Below are 22126 nucleotides of genomic sequence, written 5' to 3' on the forward strand. Positions count from 1 at the left end.
GCGAGTTGAACATTTTTTGAAAAGTGAAAATTTTACCTGTCCCAGTTATTTTGAGTATCCCCTGTATGTGAATGCCATATTACTTACATTTAAGTTTCGCGGCTATCTCTCCGTGATACGACTCGCCTAACATCACTATTTATGAAAAATTAAACTGTCTATCGATAGTATGGCATTGGAATCAATGGTTATATTTAAACTAAAGGTCACTCTAATGGCTGCTCATCGCTCGATTTCCCCTTTCAATCCCCCTATACATCAATGATGCAAATGCAAGTGATAGAGATGGCTGGAGTCACTAAAAGCTAGAGGAAATGCTTTTGGTATTTCCCACAACATTATTTCTTGTTAGAAGCATATGAGAGTTTGCACATGTATGATCAAAATCATACCTCACCCAAGAATCTCCAAAGACAAATTGCTCCAATTTGTCTGCTCTGACGGCTGCAGTCAGATAAGAGGTCCGTATGGGTACCACACCCCGCCCTGCAACCAGCTCAATCTAATCCAACCCCGAAAAAAAATCGCATTTCTTCACAACCCGTAATCATAGAGATAAAAATGCAAAATTCATGTGCAAACGCAGTATCACAGTAATTACCCGGCTTGGACCACGCTTTCCGGCATCAACAGCAACACATCGCCTCCGTCGTCGTCGTCGTCATCTTCGTCCTCACCACCGTCGCCGTCGTTGCGTTGTGGTCGTGCCTGTATGATAAATCAAAATTATATGCACGAACGAGAAACTGCACCATCAGGGATGAGATGCAAAAGAGGCTGGACACTGGAACGGCTTTGCATAAGCCATCCGAAGCCAAGGAATCTCAACAGGCAACAAAAAAAAAATGGGTGCATCTCCACACCGAAGAACGCGAGACTTTAGAATGCTTTTCATTTTTCAAATATCTCCGAAAGCGGTAAATCAAGATGCAAGGCCTCCGCGTTCGACAGGATCGAGCGCACGCAGGGAAAAATGTGGACCTTCTAAAACTCGGTGTGGGCTCAGCAGCATAGCATAACGAACGACGCGACCGACGGCGACGACGTTGACGATGATGACGAGTGTGCGAGGTGAGCGATGGGTTGGGTTCTGGTGCGCCGCACATACATCAAATCTGTGCTCCGTGCCAAGAAGGTGGTTTAGGGTGGAGGAAAGTGAGGGTCATTATGCAAAATCTGGCCAAACGATAAATTAGAACTTCGGGTAAAGTACCTCACAGCATACTGGAATGCGCGTAATTGTGTTTCATATGATTTTTGCTCTGTCTGTTCGTAACTTGAATTTTCAACAGAAATGCAATGAAGAAGCAGTTTGACAAAAAAATAGTGGTACACTGTAGGATTCATCGATAATAACACTAATATTAGGCACGGTAAAGGCTGGGTATGCTGCGCAATTCAGATCCCATTGTGATCCACTAGCCTCTGCTCAGCAACTCCTATCCCTACCTCCTCGCGGTACCGACCGGAAACTATAAGCAACCTTAGGGAATATCGGGTAACCAACCCCGGTGGGAACTTTGGTCGTAGGCTGACAAGAAAGGGGGGGGGGTTGCTTCGGCAAACCTGAGCGTCTGTTCTCCAGGAGGAGCGACTCACAACAGCGTCTGATCCCCATGTTAGAGGCGGCTGATCTACGTCCGAGTGCCAGGGAAGAACTCTAAGCTCAACTGTGCACTATGGTCGTCCGGAAAGTAGGGGGTTGGTGTCAGGCCCTACGAGCCAGCCGTAAAAAACCATTGTAACGGAAAATCAGCAACATAATAATACGAACCGAGACCAACGGCAACGACCCCAGCGAACAAAAAGGACTTGCGATTGGAAACTCGGTACGCGGAACTCCCGATCTCTCAACTTCATTGGGAGCACCCGCATACTCGCCGATCTACTGAAGGACCGCGGGTTCGGCATCGTAGCGCTGCAGGAGGTGTGTTGGACAGGATCCATGGTGCGAACGTTTAGAGGTATTCATACCATCTACCAGAAATGCGACAACACACGCGAGCTGGGAACAGCTTTCATTGTGATGGGTGATATGCAGAGGCGCGTGATCGGTTGTTGGCCGATCGATGAAAGAATGTGCAGGTTGAGGATCAAGAGCCGATTCTTCAACTTCAGCATTATAAACGTGCACAGCCCACACTCCGGAAGCACTGATGATGACAAGGACGCATTTTACGCGCAGTTCGAACTTGAGTCCGATCGCTGCCCAAGCCACGACGTCAAGATCATCATAGGAGATTTGAACGCTCAGGTAGGCCAGGAGGAGGAATTCATACCGACGATTGGTAAGTTCAGCGCCCACCAGCAAACGAACGAAAACGGCCTACGACTGATTGATTTCGCCGCCTACAAAAATATGGCCATTCGTAGCACCTTTTCCAACTCACTTTTCACTTATCGTTACACCTGGAGATCACCACAGCAGACGGAATCTCAAATCGACCACTTTCTGATTGACGGACGGCACTTCTCCGACATTATCGACGTCAGGACCTATCGTGGTGCCAACATCGACTCCGACCACTATCTGGTGATGGTCAAACTGCGCCCAAAACTCTCCGTCATCAACAATGTACGCGACCGCCACGGTACAACCTAGAGCGACTGAAACAACCGGATGTCGCCTCATCATACGCGCAGAATCTCGAGGCCGCGATGCCAGACGAGGGCGAGCTCGATGAGGCCCCCCTAGAGGACTGCTGGAGTACAGTGAAAGCAGCCATCAACGACGCAGCCGAGAGCACCATCGGGCACGTGGACCGGAATCGACGGAACGAATGATTCGACGAAGAGTGCAGAACGGTTTTGGAGGAGAAGAACGCAGCTAGGGCGGTAATGCTGCAGCAAGGGACTCGACAGAACGTGGAACGTTATAAACAGAAGCGGAAACATCAGACCCGCCACTTTCGGGAGAAAAAGCGCCGCCTGGAAGAAGCGGAGTGCGAGGAAATGGAACTGCTTTGCCGTTCCCAAGAAACACGGAAGTTCTATCAGATACTCAACGCATCCCGCAACGGCTTCGTGCCGCGAGCCGAAATATGCAAAGATAAGGACGGAGGCCTCTTGACGGACGGAAGTGAGGTGATCGAAAGGTGGAAGCAGCACTTCGATCAGCACCTGAATGGCGTGGAGAACATAAGCATGGGAGCCCACGGCAACGGAAGAAACGACGACGCCAGTGCAGCGGAGGACGGAAATGAACCAACTCCCACGCTGAGGGAAGTTAAGGATGCCATTCCCCAGCTCAAAACCAACAAAGCAGCAGGTATGGATGGTATCACAGCTGAACTCATCAAGATGGACCCATATCAGTTGGCCACCTGTCTGCATCGGCTAATAGTCAGGATCTGGGAAACCGAACAGCTACCGGAGAAGTGGAAGGAAGGGGTAATCTACCCCATTCACAAGAAAGGCGACCATTTGGAATGTGAGAATTTCAGGGCGATCACTATTTTGAATGCTGCCTACAAAGTGCTATCCCATATCATCTTCCATCGTCTGCCACCTAAAACGAATGAGTTTGTGGGAAGTTATCAAGCCGGCTTCATCGACGGCCGGTTGACAACGGACCATATCTTTACCGTACGGCAAATCCTCCAGAAATGCCGTGAATACCAGGTCCCAACGCATCACCTGTTCATCGACTTCAAAGCGGCATACGACAATATCGACCGCGCAGAGCTATGGAGAATCATGGACGAAAACGGCTTTCCTGGGAAGCTGACTAGACTGATTAAAGCAACGATGGACGGTGTGCAAAACTATCCAGTTCATTCGAATCCCGCCGGTGACTGCGACAAGGTGATGGACTCTCATACCTACTCTTCAGCATCGCTCTGGAAGGTGTGATGCGACGAGCTGGCTCAACAGCCGGGGAACGATTTTCACAAAATCCGGTCAATTTGTGTGCTTTGCGGACGACATGGACATTATTGCCAGAACATTTGGAACGGTGACATTTGGAACGCACTGGTGGTGAATGCCTCAAAAACTAAGTACATGCTGGTACGCGGAACCGAACACGACCGGATCCGTCTGGGTAGTAATGTTACGATAGACGGGGATACTTTCGAGGTGGTGGAGGAATTCGTCTACCTCGGATCCTTATTGACGGCTGACAGCGGAAGGATACGGTGGGCAGGGCATGCAGCAAGAATGCCGGACAACAACCCTGCAAATCTGGTGTTTGCAACAGATCCGATTGACACAAGAAGGCGTGAAGCGCAGAGAGCACGATGGGCGGACCAGGTGGAGCGTGACCTGGTGAGCATTGGGCGAGACCGAGGATGGAGAGCGGCAGGATTGGGGAATGATTTGCCTGTCTTGCACTTATTTGTAGCCAGAAATAGGGCTGTATTTCTTCCAAGTGATACAAGAACCCTATAAATGCTTACTAAAATCAGTAAATATTCGCAAATTAAAATCAAACATACATCATAGGGAAAAAACTGGTAACACAACCTTTACCAACGGAGAAAGAAATGTTTTGTGGATGATTGCAAAGCATACGAACCAACTTTTATAATCGCAAAAAATCGATGAAAATGCATTGATTTTGCTTAGTTTCTGCTGAATTATCAAGCAAATATTGTTTATTTGCACACTTTGAAAGCCTAACAAATGAGGCTATTTATCATTAAAAACGATGAAAGTTTGAAAAATTGCATCTTAACTCACTTCCCCCTACTTCAACAAAAATATTATTGTTTGGTGTTTATGAACAGTGGACGTCGGGGCAATCTAGTTTGTTGTTGGTTTGAATTGTTTTCTTCTAATATTTTAATTCTTCATTACACCAACAAAGCTAGCCATGAAAATGTTTGACAATTCTCAGGTCATTTTGACAGACCACACACATGCACGAAAAAGACGGATAACATAATCTACTTTATCGATCTTGTTGCCGTCCTTTCCATGCTCATGTTACATCTGTCAATATGACGTGAGGTTCGTTGGTGTAATGAAGAATTTGACTAATGATCGATGCGATTGGTTCTAACACTAGAACTGTCAGGAACAGCAGTTCAAAATAGAAGAAGAAATAAAATTGCTCCAATTTCACCTTCCTAATACATCACGTGAATACCAGGTCCCAACGCATCACCTGTTCATCGACTTCAAAGCGGCATACGACAGTATCGACCGCACAGAGCTATGGAAAATCATGGACGAAAACGGCTTTCCTGGGAAGCTGACTAGACTGATTAAAGCAACGATGGACGGTGTGCAAAACTGCGTAAGGGTTTCGGGTGAACTATCCAGCTCATTCGAATCTCGCCGGGGACTGCGACAAGGTGACGGACTCTCATACCTACTCTTCAACATCGCTCTGGAAGGTGTGATGCGACGAGCCGGGCTCAACAGCCGGGGAACGATTTTCACAAAATCCGGTCAATTTGTGTGCTTTGCGGACGACATGGACATTATAGCTAGAACATTTGGAACGGTGGCAGAACTGTACACCCGCCTGAAACGCGAAGCAGCAAAGGTCGGACTGGTGGTGAATGCCTCAAAAACAAAGTACATGCTGGTAGGCGGAACCGAACACGACCGGATCCGTCTGGGTAGTAATGTTACGATAGACGGGGATACTTTCGACTTGGTGGAGGAATTCGTCTACCTCGGATCCTTACTGACGGCTGACAACAACGTGAGCCGTGAAATTCGGAGGCGCATCATCAGCGGAAGTCGGGCCTACTACGGGCTCCAGAAGAAACTGCGGTCGAAAAAGATTTACCCACGCACCAAATGCACCATGTACAAAACGCTAATAAGACCGGTGATCCTCTACGGACACGAGACATGGACCATGCTCGAGGAGGACCTACAAGCACTCGGAGTTTTCGAGCGACGCGTGCTAAGAACGATCTTCGGCGGTGTGCAGGAGAACGGTGTGTGGCGGAGAAGAATGAACCACGAGCTCGCTGCACTTTACGGCGAACCCAGCATCCAGAAGGTGGCCAAAGCCGGAAGGATACGGTGGGCAGGGCATGTTGCAAGAATGCCGGACAACAACCCTGCAAATCTGGTGTTTGCAACGGATCCGGTTGGCACAAGAAGGCGTGGAGCGCACAGAGCACGATGGGCGGACCAGGTGGAGCGTGACTTGGCGAGCATTGGGCGCGACCGAGGATGGAGAGCGGCAGCCACGAACCGAGTATTGTGGCGTACTATTGTTGATTATGTCTTGTCTTAATGATGTTGAACAAATAAATGTATGTATGTATGCATATATGTATGTAATACATCACTCTATACCGGTGCCCGTGGCGTTTACTTCATAAGTGGACGGTAATAGGTTCGATCCCAGCCCCGGTACTTGCAATTTTTCGTCAGCGGCTATTCCCTCCTAGAGCGGCTGACACCTGACCCTCTTCTGACCATATGCTCTAACGGAACCGGAAGCTTGGATATCGGCTAACGGTAACTCATAAGCCACACATCAACATCCTCGTACTCATCATTCTTCCATGGACAGGATAGAAAAGTGACAGCAGCGCAAGAGCAATCAGATCGGTATAGTAGAATAAGAATTGAATACATTTAGGCGATGAACAAATTGTAAGTGCAGCTGCCAATTGGAATCGCTCACGCAGTGCTCTAGTGGACTAAAGAGCTGTCAATTAGGTTAAGTGGTTGAAGAATTAAAAAAAAGCATCATGTTGGGTGCAGCTTGCTGAAGTAGTCTACGGGTTGGGTCAAAGGGAGTTTCAAGATGTACCTGCAAGAATCACTGGACTGTGGGTGGCTTGCTTGCTTGTAGAGAAACAAAAATCAATTCCCGGAAAGCAACCCACGCACGCGTCACTTTGGTTTTTCCGCTTAAATTCTGGAGAAAGAACAGAATGAAAAGATGGACTCAGACGTCTACTGGGAACCCTGCTTTCTAGCTAAGAATTTGTGCTAAAAATACTCTTAGATGTTGAAAAAATATTTTGAAATCTTTGAATATAAGAATGCATTGCAATAATGATAGAAGAGGAAATGGTGGGTATCAGCATTTCATTACCAAGCTGCATCGAAGAAGCAGGAGCCCACCGACTTCACTTCACGCATTTTCTATCCAAGAAGAGCCTCCCCTTTCCGATTCAAAGAAACCGGGCGGAAACTACCATCCCTGCCGCCGCCATCTACTATGCGCCACTGACTGTCCGTCCACCCCGAAACTGCAGCATAAACTTGCTTGCGCGCGGACAAACTACACAAAACGGTCGTTGGATAAGAAATCACCCAGGGCAGTTCGTGAATATGATTTTTTCCCCTTGTCGCCGCTCCGACGACCCCCGCACTTGCAAATTGCATATTTCCATTACATTGTGCTTTGGATGCAGCTTATTTTTTGTCTTTATCAAACAACGACTGCTGGCTGCTGCTGCTGCTCCAAGAAGAAAAGTTGCTGCTGCAGATGCGTCTTCCTGCTGGCTGGTCTCGCGCTCCTACTACTGTCGATGGCTGCCGTTCGAGGGCACCACGGCGACCTGAACTGGTTTACTCGGTGCGAGATGGTACTGGCTAGATAGGATAGAGGGCCACGGAGGGGTGGGTTAAACTTGTCTTCTTGCGAGAGCGAGTGTGCGGTGCCATTGTCTTTGGAAGTAACAAGTTCTTTATGGTCCCTAAAACCAAGATGGAATAAGGCAACTTCATGCGGCAGCAGCGGAAACTCCTTAGGGCTAGGAGCAAGCAGCAAAAAGGATCAGCTCGCAAGTTATGCTGCTGCTGCTGCTGACTGCCATGTTTGGCGAGCAGATTAAAACAACAAACTTTTAATGCACACATATAGGGTAGGATGCAGTTATGAACTCGTAAAAGATGGAAGTAAAAGTCAAAGCAAACTAGAATATTACATTTGCTGTATGCTGCAATAATATCACTGTGTTATTTTTTAATTATCGACGCATTAAATGTGATCGCGGTTTAATTCAGTTTAATTATATTTTTATATCTCACAGTTCTTGTTAAGGAAAAATTACAAACACTCGTCGATGTTTTGTAGAAATCTCTGCAAGAATTTTTGATCTAGAGTAAGGTGGGGCAAAAGTTCGACCTTAGTTGAAAATTCAACTTTTTTCAAGAAATCGAAGCAGATAAAAATAAAAGAATACCGTGTGGTGATTCTACCATCCATGAGCTAAACATTTGCTGAACAAAGTTACGCCAATTTTTTTTTCAATATTGAGTTACAACACTTATTGTATGTGTGTGTCTAATTCGAACTCTTGCCCCACCACTGGGGCAAAAGTTCGAATCTAGTGTTTATGGAATTCCACTAACCGTAGCACACTATTTCGACACTTTGGTAATCTGAATACCTAAAACCAATTTATATTTGATGTTGGAACTGAAATACACTTTAAAGTGCGATCTGGATTTTACCCAATTCAGGGTTAAATTTACTACACAAAAAATAGTAGTTTTCCGCCAAATTCAGATGAAACAACTTTTTTTTTTCAACTTTGATCGAATTTTCTCACTAATTCCATCATTTTTAGAGATAATATGTACATTTTGCAGAATTTTAGGTTTTTATCTAAAGTTGCTACATGACTCGAACTCTTGCCCCACAATTCGAACTTTTGCCCCACTATGTGTAAAATATGATTTCTAAATCTTTTTTGCAAAAAGTTATACATGCTAAAACATCTTCAAAATATACCTAGTTACGCCCCAAAATAAAATATCGAATTCGATTTCATTACAATTCCATTCCATGCGTTGGAAGGACCATCACATATTACAATTTTTTGATCAAAAACCAACATTTTGTCATAACTTTTCGAATTATTGATCAATTTTCATAATTTTTGGAATGAAAGACTCTTTTTCAAAAAGGCTTCGAACAACCTTGACACCCGAAAGAAATAATTTGAATTGAGCTCAAAAAATTCAAAAGAAACTCTTGCCCCACTCGAACTTTTGCCCCACTTTACTCTATATCCCTTTCGGGACGAATCACGAAAAAGTGAAATTTCCATACAAATGGCTCAACTTTGGCTCTCCAGAACTATTAGATTTTCCAACAAAACAACAATTATTGTTCCTCATTTGGAAGCACTACTCTTTATCTTTCGATTTCTAGCTTAGACTACCTCGATGAATCGGAAATTAAAAATATGCGACAGATAAAACTTTTTCATGTTTTACAGGTTTTGTTTACTTTTTTTTACTTTGGTGTGGTAAATCCCACAGGCAACGTGAACAAAAGTTTGTTTGCACACATACAAGTATAAGTAATGGCTGAATTATGGAAATAGTTTACATCACTTAAAACAAAGTCTAAACAAATGAAAAATATGCAAACCTGTTACCGCTCAACAGCACAATTGTGCTGGTTTGTCACAAAAGGGATATAATAGATTCCATTGAGAAATATCTGGAAAGTGAAACTTTCTAAAGATATCTGTGTTGGAATACCTAAAGAAACCCCGCTGGTGGTATCAAAATAAACATATGTGAATATTCCGAGAAAACCTCCCGAAAAATTCTAAAAAAAATGTGTAAAAATTCTTAGGAAATATTTTGGTGAATTTTTATTTATGAAATCCTGGAAGTATTTGAGGATAAATCTTTGAAAGAATTTCTGAAGGAGCCACTATAGAAATATCCAAAAATCTCTAAAAATATCATGAGGAAGTAACTGAAGGACTCTTTTATGAAATGTTGTTTAAAAAGATGAAGAGTTTTTTCGCCCTTTTGAGAAAAAAAACTGAAGGACTCTATTAAAGGCTTTCCTGAAAAAAAAAATCTTTGGAGAAATTTGTGGCGGAAGAATCTCACGAATAATATCCATGAGAGAAGTTTCTGAAAGAATCTTATCCAGGCATCAATTTTTAAAGCAATTCATGGAAGATTTTGAGGAATTTTCATAGAAATCTATAAGAAGATTTTGTGAAAAGATCATTGGAAGAAATATTGAAGACAGATTTTTAAACCAATCTTTTTAAGAATTTTTTTAAGAACTTTTGATTTTCACTGCGGAAATGTCTGAAGGAATCCAAAGAAGATTTCACAAAGCAACCCGAGAAAGATTGAAAGGGTTCATGGAAAAAGTAGTATGCAAATCTATGAAAATTTTTATTTGTGTTCCTTAAAGAAATTTCTGGAGAAATCTTTGAAAAAAAAACACTTAAGATATTCTTGGATGAACCTCTAAAGATACATTTTTGGAACAACCCATTGATTTTTGTTGCTTATAGAAATCCCCCAGCATGTTTAAGAGAACATTTCTGAAGGAATCAATGGAAACAATACTGAAGAAATTCAAAAGAGATTTAGAGAACGAACCCGAAATGAAAATTTTGAAAGAATCCATGGGAGAATTAATATGGAAATCAATAAGGGCTTGTTTTAGAATTCTTAAATGAGTTTCTAAAAGAAAACGAAAGTTATGAAAAAAAAATTAAGGTTTTTCTAATGATTTCTTAAATAAATTTTCAAAGCAACCAACTGATTTATTTTTTCCAAAAGAATATTTCGAGAATCTTGAAGTGAATGGATAAATGAATGAATTCTAATTTTTTTTTTTTTGAAAAAGTGTCGCCAGGAATTTCTGGAAGAATCCATGGATGATTCTGAGTATCCCTGTAGGATATTTTAAGCAACCTATGAAAGCTTGTGTAATTCATGCATGGAGAAATTCATGCATAAATATTGGAACAAAATTCTGAAGAAATCCCCTTCTAAGTAACATTTTGATGGCCAATTAGTCTTGTGCGGTTCTCAACATCATAAAACCAAATATATTTTATTTTTGTTGGAATTTTATCTGTTTTTAGACATAAAAACAAAATTATGAAGAAATTTTTGAAGTTTTTTTTTAATCAAATTTTTTAAGCAACCAATTGATTCTTTTTCTGAAAAAAATATTTTGAGAATCTTGAAGTAAATGAATAAATAAATGAATTCTTGAAAGATTTTTGAAAAAGTGTCTGCAGGAGTTTCTGGATTAATCCATGATATTTTGAGTATCCTTGTACGATTTTTAAGGAACATATGGAAGCTTATGTGATTCAATTCTAGAAAAGAACAAAATTCTGAAGAAATCCCTTCCTTAGTGTTTACGTATATTTCATTCATTAATAACGGATTAGCAGGAATCTACTGCCGACAAAGTGCATCCTGTATTGTAGTCATGGATTGTGATGTTTTACTCACACTTTGCATTATATACTGCATTATTACTGTACAAAGAACTGAGAAACCAATATCCTTTAAATTGAATAGCCTTCTTCTTATACAACAAGCCTAAAATCATCTATAAGATGTCCAGTAACTAGTTTGAGAACAGTATCAAAAGTCAAGGGTTACATACCAACCGTCCGTGCATTATTATTCCGTGAACTATTACAGATTGTAAAATACCATGAAGTGAAATTAAGCCAATAGTTATTAGTTGAATTACAGTGTTTAGTTACATCTCGCATAATTCTGGCACTAAGAAACCCGATCGCCCTTATGTGCGCAAACACAAACATTTTAAAAGCCAATTAGTCCTGTACTAATTTGGTTTTAAGGTTTTGAGAACCGTTATGAAACCAAATATCATTTATTTCTGTTTTTTGGTGGTATTTCGAACTTCTTCTAGCCTATTTGATGAAATGGGTTGAAAATATCGGAATAATTTGGCACTCTAAGTCTTCATAATTAAAGGATTTATTTTATTCTGCCCGACGTTTCAGCCATGGGATATGGTAATATAATTTTGAAGACTTGCCAGATTCCTCCGATCAACATATATCCAGTCATTTGAGAAGAACTAATACTATCATAGGAAACATCTAATATGCATCACTGGAACAATTTCTAGATTCAATCACATACGATTTTTAAAGAAATTCATGCATGACTTTCTGAGGAAATTTATGGATGGAGTACTTCGAGTGAATTCTAAGCGAATTCTATCATATCTATCATTTCATTATCCATTTTGATCTCTACTCCCTTATACTATGAGTAGAAAGAGACCGATACAGCCACAAAATCATCAAGTTATTAATAGAATACGGTCGATAAATCAGTATATAATCCTGCAGCCTAAAATGCAAAGGAATTCTATTGGTACTTTTAACTAAAGGCTCGTTTACACTATCTGATTTTTCGGTCTGATTTGTGTGACTGCTCAAAAAATGTGTGAAATCGTAAACAAAGGTAATTCAAATCAAACCAACAAATTAGATAGTCTATACGGGCCTTAACAATGTCATCGAGTTTGTGAAATTAAAATTTCATTGCAATAGTTTTAGCACATCTCAGATATGTTTGATGCCAATCCTAAAACAAGTGTTGTTTAAGTAACATTTATAACTTATTTTGTGGCAAACCATTACCAACCTCATGTCAACTCATTACCAAAAATATTGTTTTCTCAGGATCTTGGAAATAATTTCGGGCATCATAGAAATAATTTGATAAATTATATAGAATTTTTAAAGGTACATACAGAAAAAAAATACAAGAATTTGAAGGCATATTTCAAATATGATTTATTGAAACTGTAGAGGAATTTATATTTGTAAAGAGTTTTTAGTGAAATTTGTAAATAAATAATGACAAAAGTGTCTGTTTTTATGCCTGATTCCATAAAGGAAATTTTATTGATTTTTTTGGAACGTAAGTGAAACCCATGCGCCAAATATCCTTGGTATAACCAAAACAAGTAAATTTTAATGGAAATTTATTGAAAATTCATGACCCATAAAATTGATGACCGTGCTTTTGGTTGGCTTAAAACATATTTGAAATTTTTCACTGAAAAACACCTAAAATTCTGTATTCTTTCGTTTAAGATTTCGGAATGCTTTTTTTTTGTTTCAGTTAGAAAAACAATTCTAGAAATCTTCAAATAAAAGTAGCAATTCTACTCTCATCACAAAATATGGGGCAGCACTGATATCAACAAAAGAGGCGAAGATCTCTTGAATTACATTTAGTCCTTTAAGAACAAACTTCTTGACATCCCGGTTCAACAGTGCATCAAAACTTCAAACGCACAAATCTCAAGAAGCAAGCTTCAAACAACAGTCCATTTTATTATTCTGTTCTTGCTCACTTGTAATAAGCATAAAATAAGAAGATCAGGTGCGCTGGTTTTGTTTACGAAGAGATTTGTGCCCTCGAAATCGTGAGTAGCTGCCAAAGTCGGCCATTGTGGTGGCCATTTTGGGATTCTAACAAGTCTGTCCTTAAAGATATATGTAATAAAGCGGCTGTCCATTAAGTACGTAAGGGAATTTTAGTGATTCTGGCACCACCTCCCCCCCCCCTTGTAAGATTTTATGTATGAAATCCCACATTTTATTGAATGGCGCGTAAGATTTCTCAAACCCCCCCCCCTCCCCCCCATAAACCCTTACGTAATTAATGGACAGTTCCAAAGGAGATTCTCACACTTTTGTTAATGCAATTCGACAGGAGCTCCTACATCTCACGATTTGTAGTGACCTGTTGTCGAAAAAGATTGTGAACTGGCATGTCTCTGATGAAGAATCACTGACGGATCACAAACATATGAGGTTTCACTCAGAGCGTTAATGATTAATCATAAATTTAATCATGATTGTTGATAAAGATTAATCAAAAATCATCAATCATAATCACATGAAAATATCGTTTAATCACTAATCACTAATCTTAATCACGTTGCTTTCGCAATTTAATCATTAATCAGAAATCATAATCATAAGAAACTTTTTTAATCAATCATTAATCATTCATCATAAAAAATGATTCACTGTATATGTATATACATGTATATGATCCAATTTTAATTAGTTTAAATGCTGTTCTAAATACTACAACTTCTTTTATATAGGTTATTTCTATGAAATTTCAGTTTATGCATCTTTTTTATGCCCTGCAATATTGTGTATAAAAAATGTAATAATGATGGTAACTATGGCCGCGACGGCTAGGGGGCGTTTATAAGGACGAGTAAAGGTTGATTGCAGGGGATTAATAGGGGTTGCAGTGAGGTACCAGGAGATCACAGGAGCGTTTAAGGAGGTTTTAGGGGCCCATATAGCCGAGGCGGTAAACGCACGGGTATTCAGCATGACCATGCTGAGGGTGACGGGTTCGATTCCCGGTCGGTCCAGGATCTTTTCGTAAAGGAAATTTCCTTGACTTCCTTGGGCATAAAGTATCTTCGTGCCTGCCACACGATATACGCATGCACAATGGTCATTGGCAGAGGAAGTTCTCAGTTAATAACTGTGGAAGTGCTCATAGAACACTAAGCTGAGATGCAGGCTTTGTCCCAATGAGGACGTTACGCCAAGAAGAAGAAGAAGAAGGGTCCCCTCGAAGGGCTTCAGGGACTCTAGGAGGTCTCATGAGCGCTTCAGGTGGCCTTAGAGGGATCTAGTGGAGTTCTAACGGGTCTCAGGGCTGTTTCTGGAACATTCCATGAGGAACCAGGGAGCACCAGAAGATCTTAGGGGCATTTTAAGGGGGACTCAAGGGATTTGAAGGGGTCTCATGGGTGTTTCGAAGGATTCAGGGGGTTTCTGGGGGTACATTGAGGTAAAGGTCATTTTAGGAGGTTCTAGGGGCTTTCAGTGGGTCTCAGGGGCGCTTTAGGAGGTCCTAAAGGCGTTTCAGGAGATTCAAAGGGGTTTCAGGGGAGTACAGTTAGATATTTTTACAAATTTTTGTTTCATCGTCAAGAAATGGTGAGACTTTTTTTACGCGGTTTTTCGAATTTTGAACTGAGTTTTTTTTTCACGTGGTACGCATCCCCCTCGTAAAAAAAAAACCTGACTGTATCTGGAGGTCACGCTGGGGTTATTAATATTTGGAGCAGGTCTTAGGGGCGTTTCCGGGGTCATTTCAGGAAATATCAGAGGATTTACGGCGGGGTTCAGAGGTGGTTTCAAGGGGATTTCGGAGGCATTTCAGGGTGTTTCAGATGTTTTGCGGTGGGTTTCAAAGGCATTACGCAGGCTCTATCGGGAGGTGCGTTACATGAGGCCGACGGGGGATTCAGGGGATTTCGGGGGCATTCCAGGTTATCTCAGATTATTTTTTGCGAGTTTCGGAGGCGTTTCGAAGGTGTTTTCGATGCGGGTCTCAGGTGCGTTACATGGGATTTATGAGCGTTTAGGCGCTTCGGGGGGTCTCTGATGCGTTACATGTAGTCCGAGGGGATTTTATGGGATTTTGATTATTTTTGACGAGTTTAGAGTCGCTACGTAGGCGTTTTCGGTGCTTCCGGACGGTCTCAGGTGAATTACGTGGGGTCCGTGGGGGTTTCAGGCGGATTTGAGAAGCGTTTCATAAACTTTCTGAGGATTTTTAGAGACCTCTTAACGAAAACCCTTGAAACGCCCCGGAAATGCTTTGAAACACCCCTGTAACTTACATAATCTCATTGAAACGCCCTTGAAATTCCCTTAATTCCGTTTCAAATGCCCCTGAAACCCCAAAATGTTCCTGGAACTCCCTAGATATGACCCTATCTGAAATGCTTCGAAAAGCCCTTGAAACCTCCGTAATCCCATTGAAACGCCCTTGAAATCATCCTAATCAATTCGAATAAATCCTTAAACCCCTTTGAACGCCTCTGAAACTCTCTGAAATGTTCTTTATACTATTGAAATGCCCATAAACGCCCTTAAAATGCTCCTGAAAACGACTAAAACAACCAAATGAAACACCCCTGAAGACCCTTGGAACTTCCTGGAAATTCCCTTAGCCCTATCTCAAATTTCCAGGAGCAATATCTGTTCTGGCGAACTACATTCCCTCATTTAAGCCCTGACTTAAATGCACAAATAATTTCTTTTTATGCCCGTTTTAATTTATGCACCCCCAGCCAATACAGTACGCATTGAACAAAAAGATAGAACAAGCAATGGTCAAGTATGTAATGATTCTACTTCAAAATTACTTAAGGAGTATGTAGACGGCAAGCAAAGTGTAACGTCGGTAATATCTCCTATGCAATTCAAATGAAGCTGTGACATTTCTTTGCGGAAAACAGTTTAGGTATTATTCTGTATATTATTTCGTAAGGAAAAGTAATGCTTAAGTTGTCAAAAATACTTGCAGGAAACGGAGAAATTCTACTTGAGCGCTCTACTTGGGAACAGGAAACTATATATTTGAAATTCCAAATCTGGGTTAAATATCCCAGATTTAATTTTTTAATAATCATTTATAGTTTTTTGTGATTGATTAATCATGACTAATCATGATTTTTAATCAATTAGCTATTTTATTCATTAATCATAATCTCTAATCACAGATAAAAGCAAATTTAATCATTAATCATAATCATCAATCTTCAATTAATCATTAATCTTGATCATTAATCACAGAAATTGATATTTTAATCATCAATGATTAGTCATGATTAATTTTTTCGTTAATGATGAACGCTCTGGTTTCACTGTGTAAAATGCTTTGGCATCCATGTGCACACAGCAGAAACATGTACTTGATGAACACATTGAGATTTAAATTATGAAAAGAAATCCATGTACTACGGTGAACTCACGACCAGGCTTGGAAAGCGTCAGCGTCAACACGGGTCTTCACGCGAATTTTACAGAAGTACCTCTCTCAATGGCATCGATCCGGGAGACAATGACCAAGAGAGTCTAACAATATTCGCTCATTTTTCGGTCACTACGGAGTGTGACATGGTTGTAAACAAGGCAATTACTACAACATTCATGGATTTTGTCGTTGTTTAAATCCTTTATAGCATGAATGTATGTCCTCTCTATCTGGTAAATACAACGGCTAGCCTAATTTTGCTTGGAACAGGTGAAAATTTTAATTTCAAAACAATATGAAAATTTCCGTCATGACGCTTGATCATTGCAAGATGACATGACGAAGTACGCGAATGCTCGTTTTGTCTTGTGACGATGAAAGAGCCTATTTGTTCATCGTCATGGGAAGCTTACGACCAATAACAGCGCTGCTCACGACTCCCAATTCGCCAGACGGGCACTTCTATTCCTTCAAGCTACTGAGTCACTAGACTATCTTCGTCGCTAGTAGGCGATTAGATGATTTTGGTTGAGATTAGCTGAACATCTAACACATACACTGTTGTGCACATGTATGTCAAAGCGGGAGATGAAATTATTTTTAATTGTCAAGAGCTTCGGGCACTGTCTCCCAATCAATTATTGGTATGACTTGTCAGTGTGCTCGGACATTATTTCTATCGGATACAACTTTTCAAATTCTTGAAGTTGTCAGATGAAAAAAAAATGTTTATATTTTGATGCATGATTTAGCGTCTCCGGTGGATTTCCACCTTGAGTATCAGCCTTTGCAAAAACCTTACCGAATCAACCAAATCCTCCCGGCCTCAGCTTATCATAAAGAAACAACCGAAGAAATACTCCGCAACGCAAGATCCCGGCCCCGGGATCGCTCGGGGACATGAAAAAGCTCACCTGTTGCTCAGCCAAACCCAACCAACAGCAGTCCTAGCCGGGCTCCGATCAACAGTGCGAGGACCGCATCTTTTCGGGGCCGGGAAGCACGCCTAGGAACATCCTCCCTCAGCTTCGGACACGGACCGAGCCCGAGTGTGCCCCTCTTTTTCCTTTGCCTTTTTGTGTTTTTTTTTTTTGCACAAACAGGCTACGCAACTCGAAGAAAAACAGAAACTTTACCCTGTTTTTGATAATGTTATGCACCTTGATTTCGCGTTGCTGTTTTTCTTGCTCCGTCGTCGTCGTCTTCGTCCCTTCTGTGTTGTACTGTGCTGGCTGTTTTGCGGACTCTCTGAAAAGAAACATCCTCCTCGTCGAGTTGGTCGTCGTTGTCTCGCGCGCATATATTAAATGTGCGATTATCTATCAAAACAATGAGCAAGCCTCCGCCTCCATCTCTCGGGGTAGTTCGGCCGCATTCTGGTAACGATTGGGTATAATGGGGCGCTACGGGGTGAAATGCTCCTTCTGAATAAAGGTTTAATGGTCCTTCCTGATGCATTGGGTAATATACGGTAATGTACAAATCCACGAAGTTAATACAACAAAGCCGAACAAAGATTGTGCCTTTTATACCAATTCCCCTAACTGCGATTGTTCGAAAGAGAAGGTATAGGCAGTTGGGCGGTGGGGAAAGTCCAGCCACCATAACGACGGAAGGCCCGCAACTGCGCGAGATCCAGCCAGGATAAGACACATGAGGCTTAACGATATCATATTCATTTTTTCATCGCCCTCAGGACTTGCGAGCGACCGTCGACGTCGTCAGCGTAGCGTCGTCATCATGGTTGTCGCTGTCGTTATACTTACCTACGCGAGGATTTTGCTCCTCCCGAGGATCGCGGATGGCTGCCCGAGCAAGAGAAGATGTCATGAGCGTGGTCCAAATTACTGTCGTATTTTGTAGAAGAAGTCTACGAGAGGGAGAAGGAAAGCGTGGTTGTTTGCAATGATCCATGAAGTAGTTTGTGGATAGCTCATTACTGCAGTAGAAATCAGTGTTTCAAAAAGTCATCTTTTTCTTTTGACCTTACATACATTTATTTGTTCAACATCACATTTAAGACAAAACATAATCAACAATTGTACGCCACAATACTCGGCTTGTGGCTGCCGCTCCCCATCCTCGGTTGCGCCCAATGCTCGCCAGGCCACGCGCCACCTGATCCACCCATCGTGCTCTCTGTGCTGAACGCCTTCTTGTGCCAACCGGATCGGTTGCAAACACCAGCTTTGATGGGTTGTTGTCCGGCATTCTTGCAACATGCCCTGCCCACCATATCCTCCCGGCTTTGGCCACCTTCTGGATGCTGGTTTTGCCGTAAAGTTCAGTGAGCTCGTGGTTCATCCTTCTCCACCGCCACACACACACCGTTCTCCTGTACACCGCCAAAGATCGTCCTTAGCACGCGTCGCTCGAAAACTCCGAGTGCTTACAGGTCCTTCTCGAGCATGGTCTGTGTCTCGTGTCCGTAGAGGACCACTGGTTTTATTAGCGTTTTGTACATGGTGCATTTGGTGCGTGGGTGAATCTTTTTCGACCGTATTTTCTTCTGGAGCCCGTAGTAACCCGACTTCCGCTGATGATGCGCCTCCGAATTTCACGGCTAACGTTGTTGTCAGCAGTGCTGCAATTTTTCGACAGGGCTTTATGATTGCGATATTTTGCTTTTTTCATTTTCTCTGTTTTGGTTTACCTGTCAATGTTGCTTTCCCATCAGCAACACGGGAGCGAAATTAAACAGGTACTCACACTCGCACGTAGCGTGCTGAAAACGAGAGCTGACAGGGCTAAATTTACATTCAATTTTCTGTAGTTGAGTGTTTTCACCCGTGGTAACGTATAGGGCACTCACTCTCACAAGCCACCGCTTGAGACGAATGGCCTTTCAGCATGAGTAGTGTGTAGATGATTGGGAATTGATCTTGTTGGGTCGCTCACGAATGGAGCTCTCGGACTCTGTCAGTTCTCACATCGAGGAACTGAAAACGACCGCCGCAGTCATTCATTTTCGGCTGAAAAACAGGCACTGTGACAGATATTTTGCAGGACTGCCAGTCAGTAAGAATCCTCCACCACCTCCCCGTCTATCATAACATTACTACCCAGACGGATCCGGTCATATTCGGTTCCATCTACCAGCATGTACTTTGTTTTAAGGCAGTCACCACCAGTCCGACCTTTGCTGCTTCGCGTTTCAGGTGCGTGCACATCTCTGCCACCGTTCCAAATGTTCTGGCAATAATGTCCATGTCGTCCTCAAAGCACACAAATTGACCGGATTTTGTGAAAATCGTTCCCCGGCTGTTGAGCCCAGCTCGTCGCATCACACCTTCCACAGCGATGTTGAAGAATAGAGAGTCCGTCACCTTGTCGCAGTCCCCGGCGAGACTCGAATGAACTGGATAGTTCACCCGTAACTCTTACGCAGTTTTGCACACTGTCCATCGTTGCTTTAATCAGTCTAGTGAACTTCCCAGGAAAGCCGTTTTCGTCCATGATTCTCCATAGCTCTGCGCGGTCGATACTGTCGTATGCCGCTTTGAAGTCGATGAACAGGTGATGCGTTGGGACCTGGTATTCACGGCATTTCTGAAGGATTTGCCGTACGGTAAACATCTGGTCCATTGTCGACCGGCCGTCGATGAAGCCGGCTCGATAACTTCCCATGAACTCATTCGTTGTAGGTGACAGATGACGGAAGATGATCTGGGATAGCACTTTGTAGGCAGCATTCAAAATAGTGATCGCCCTGAAGTTCTCACATTCCAAATGGTCGCCTTTCTTGTGAATGGGGCAGATTACCCCTTCCTTCCACTTTTCAGGGTCCATCTTGATGAGTTCAGCTGCGAAACCATCCTTACCAGCAGCTTTGTTGGTTTTGAGCTGGTGAATGGTATCCTTAACATCCCTCAGCGTGGGGTTAGTTCATTTCTGTCCTGCGTTGCACTGCCGTCGTCGTTTCCTCCGTTGCCGTGGTCTCCCGTGCCAACGTTCTTCATGCCATTCAGGTGCTGATCGAAGTGCTACATCCACATTTCGATCACCTCACTTCTGTCCGTCAAGAGGGCTCCGTCTTTACACCGCATGTTTCGACTCGCGGCACGAAGCTGTTGCGGAATGCGTTGAGCTTCTGATAGAACTTACGTGTTTCTTGGTAGCGGCACAGCAGTTCCATTTCTTCGCACTCCGCTTCTTCCAGGCAGCGCTTTTTCTCCGAAAGAGGCGGGTCTGCTGTTTCCGCTTCTGTTTGTAACGCTCCGCGTTCTGTCGGGTCCCTTGCTGCAGAATTACCGCCCTCGCTGCGTTCTTCATCTCCAAAACCGTTCTGCACTCTTCGTCGAACCATTCGTTCCGTCGATTCCGTTCCACGTGCCCGATGGTGCTCTCGGCTGCGTCGTTGATGGCTGCTTTCACTGTACTCCAGCAGTCCTCTAGAGGGGCCTCATCGAGCTCGCCCTCGTCTGGCAACGCGGCCTCGAGATTCTGCGCGTATGCTGAGGCGACATCCGGTTGCTTCAGTCGCTCTAGGTTGTACCGTGGCGGTCGCTGGTATCGTACATTGTTGATGACGGAGAGTTTTGGGCGCAGTTTGACCATCACCAGATAGTGGTCGGAGTCGATGTTGGCGCCACGATAGGTCCCGACGTCGATAATGTCGGAGAAGTTCCGTCCATCAATCAGAACGTGGTCGATTTGAGACTCCGTCTGCTATGGTAACGATAAGGGAGGATGTGTTGGAAAAAGGTGCTAAAGTATGGCCATATTTTTGGAGGCCCAATGTCGCCCAATTAGTCGTAGGCCGTTTTCGTTCGTCTGCTGGTAGGCGCTGAACTTACCAATCGTCGGTCTGAATTCCTCCTCCTGGCCTACCTGAGCGTTTAAATTTTGGTTTAAATCTCCTATGATGATCTTGACGTCGTGGCTTGAGCAGCGATCGTACTCGCGTTCGAGCTGCGCGTAAAATGCGTCCTTGTCATCATCAGTGCTTCCAGAGTGTGGGCTATGCACGTTTGTTATGCTGAAGTTGAAGAATCGGCCCTTGATCCTCAACCTGCACATTCTTTCATCGATCGGCCACCAACCGATCACGCACCTCTGCATAACACCCGCCATCACGATGAAAGCTGTTCCCAGCTCGCGTGTGTTGCCGCAGCTCTGGTAGATGGTATGATTACCTCTAAACGTTCGCACCATGGATCCTGTCCAACACACCTCCTGCAGCGCTACGATGCCGAACCCGCGGTCCTTCAGTAGATCGGCGAGTATGCGGGTGCTCCCAATGAAGTTGAGAGATCGGCAGCTCCACGTACCGAGTTTCCAATCGCAAGTCCTTTTTGTTCGCTGGGGTCGTTGCCGTTGGTCTCGGTTCGTATTATTCTGTTGCTGATTTTTCGTTACAATGGTTTTTTACGGCTGGCTCGTAGGGCCTGACACCAACCCCCTACTTTCCGGAGAACCATAGTGCACAGTTGAGCTTAGAGTCCTTCCCTGGCACTCAGACGTAGATCAGCCGCCCCTAGCATGGGGATCAGACGCTGTTGTGAGCCGCTCCTCCTGGAGAACAGACGCTCAGGTTTACCGAAGCAAACCCCCCTTCCCTGTCAGCCTACGACCAAAGTTCCCACCGGGGTTGGTTACCCGATCTTCCCTAAGGTTGCTCATAGTT

Source organism: Aedes albopictus, chromosome 3 (genome assembly GCF_035046485.1).
Source record: "Aedes albopictus strain Foshan chromosome 3, AalbF5, whole genome shotgun sequence".
NCBI lineage: Eukaryota > Metazoa > Arthropoda > Insecta > Diptera > Culicidae > Aedes > Aedes albopictus.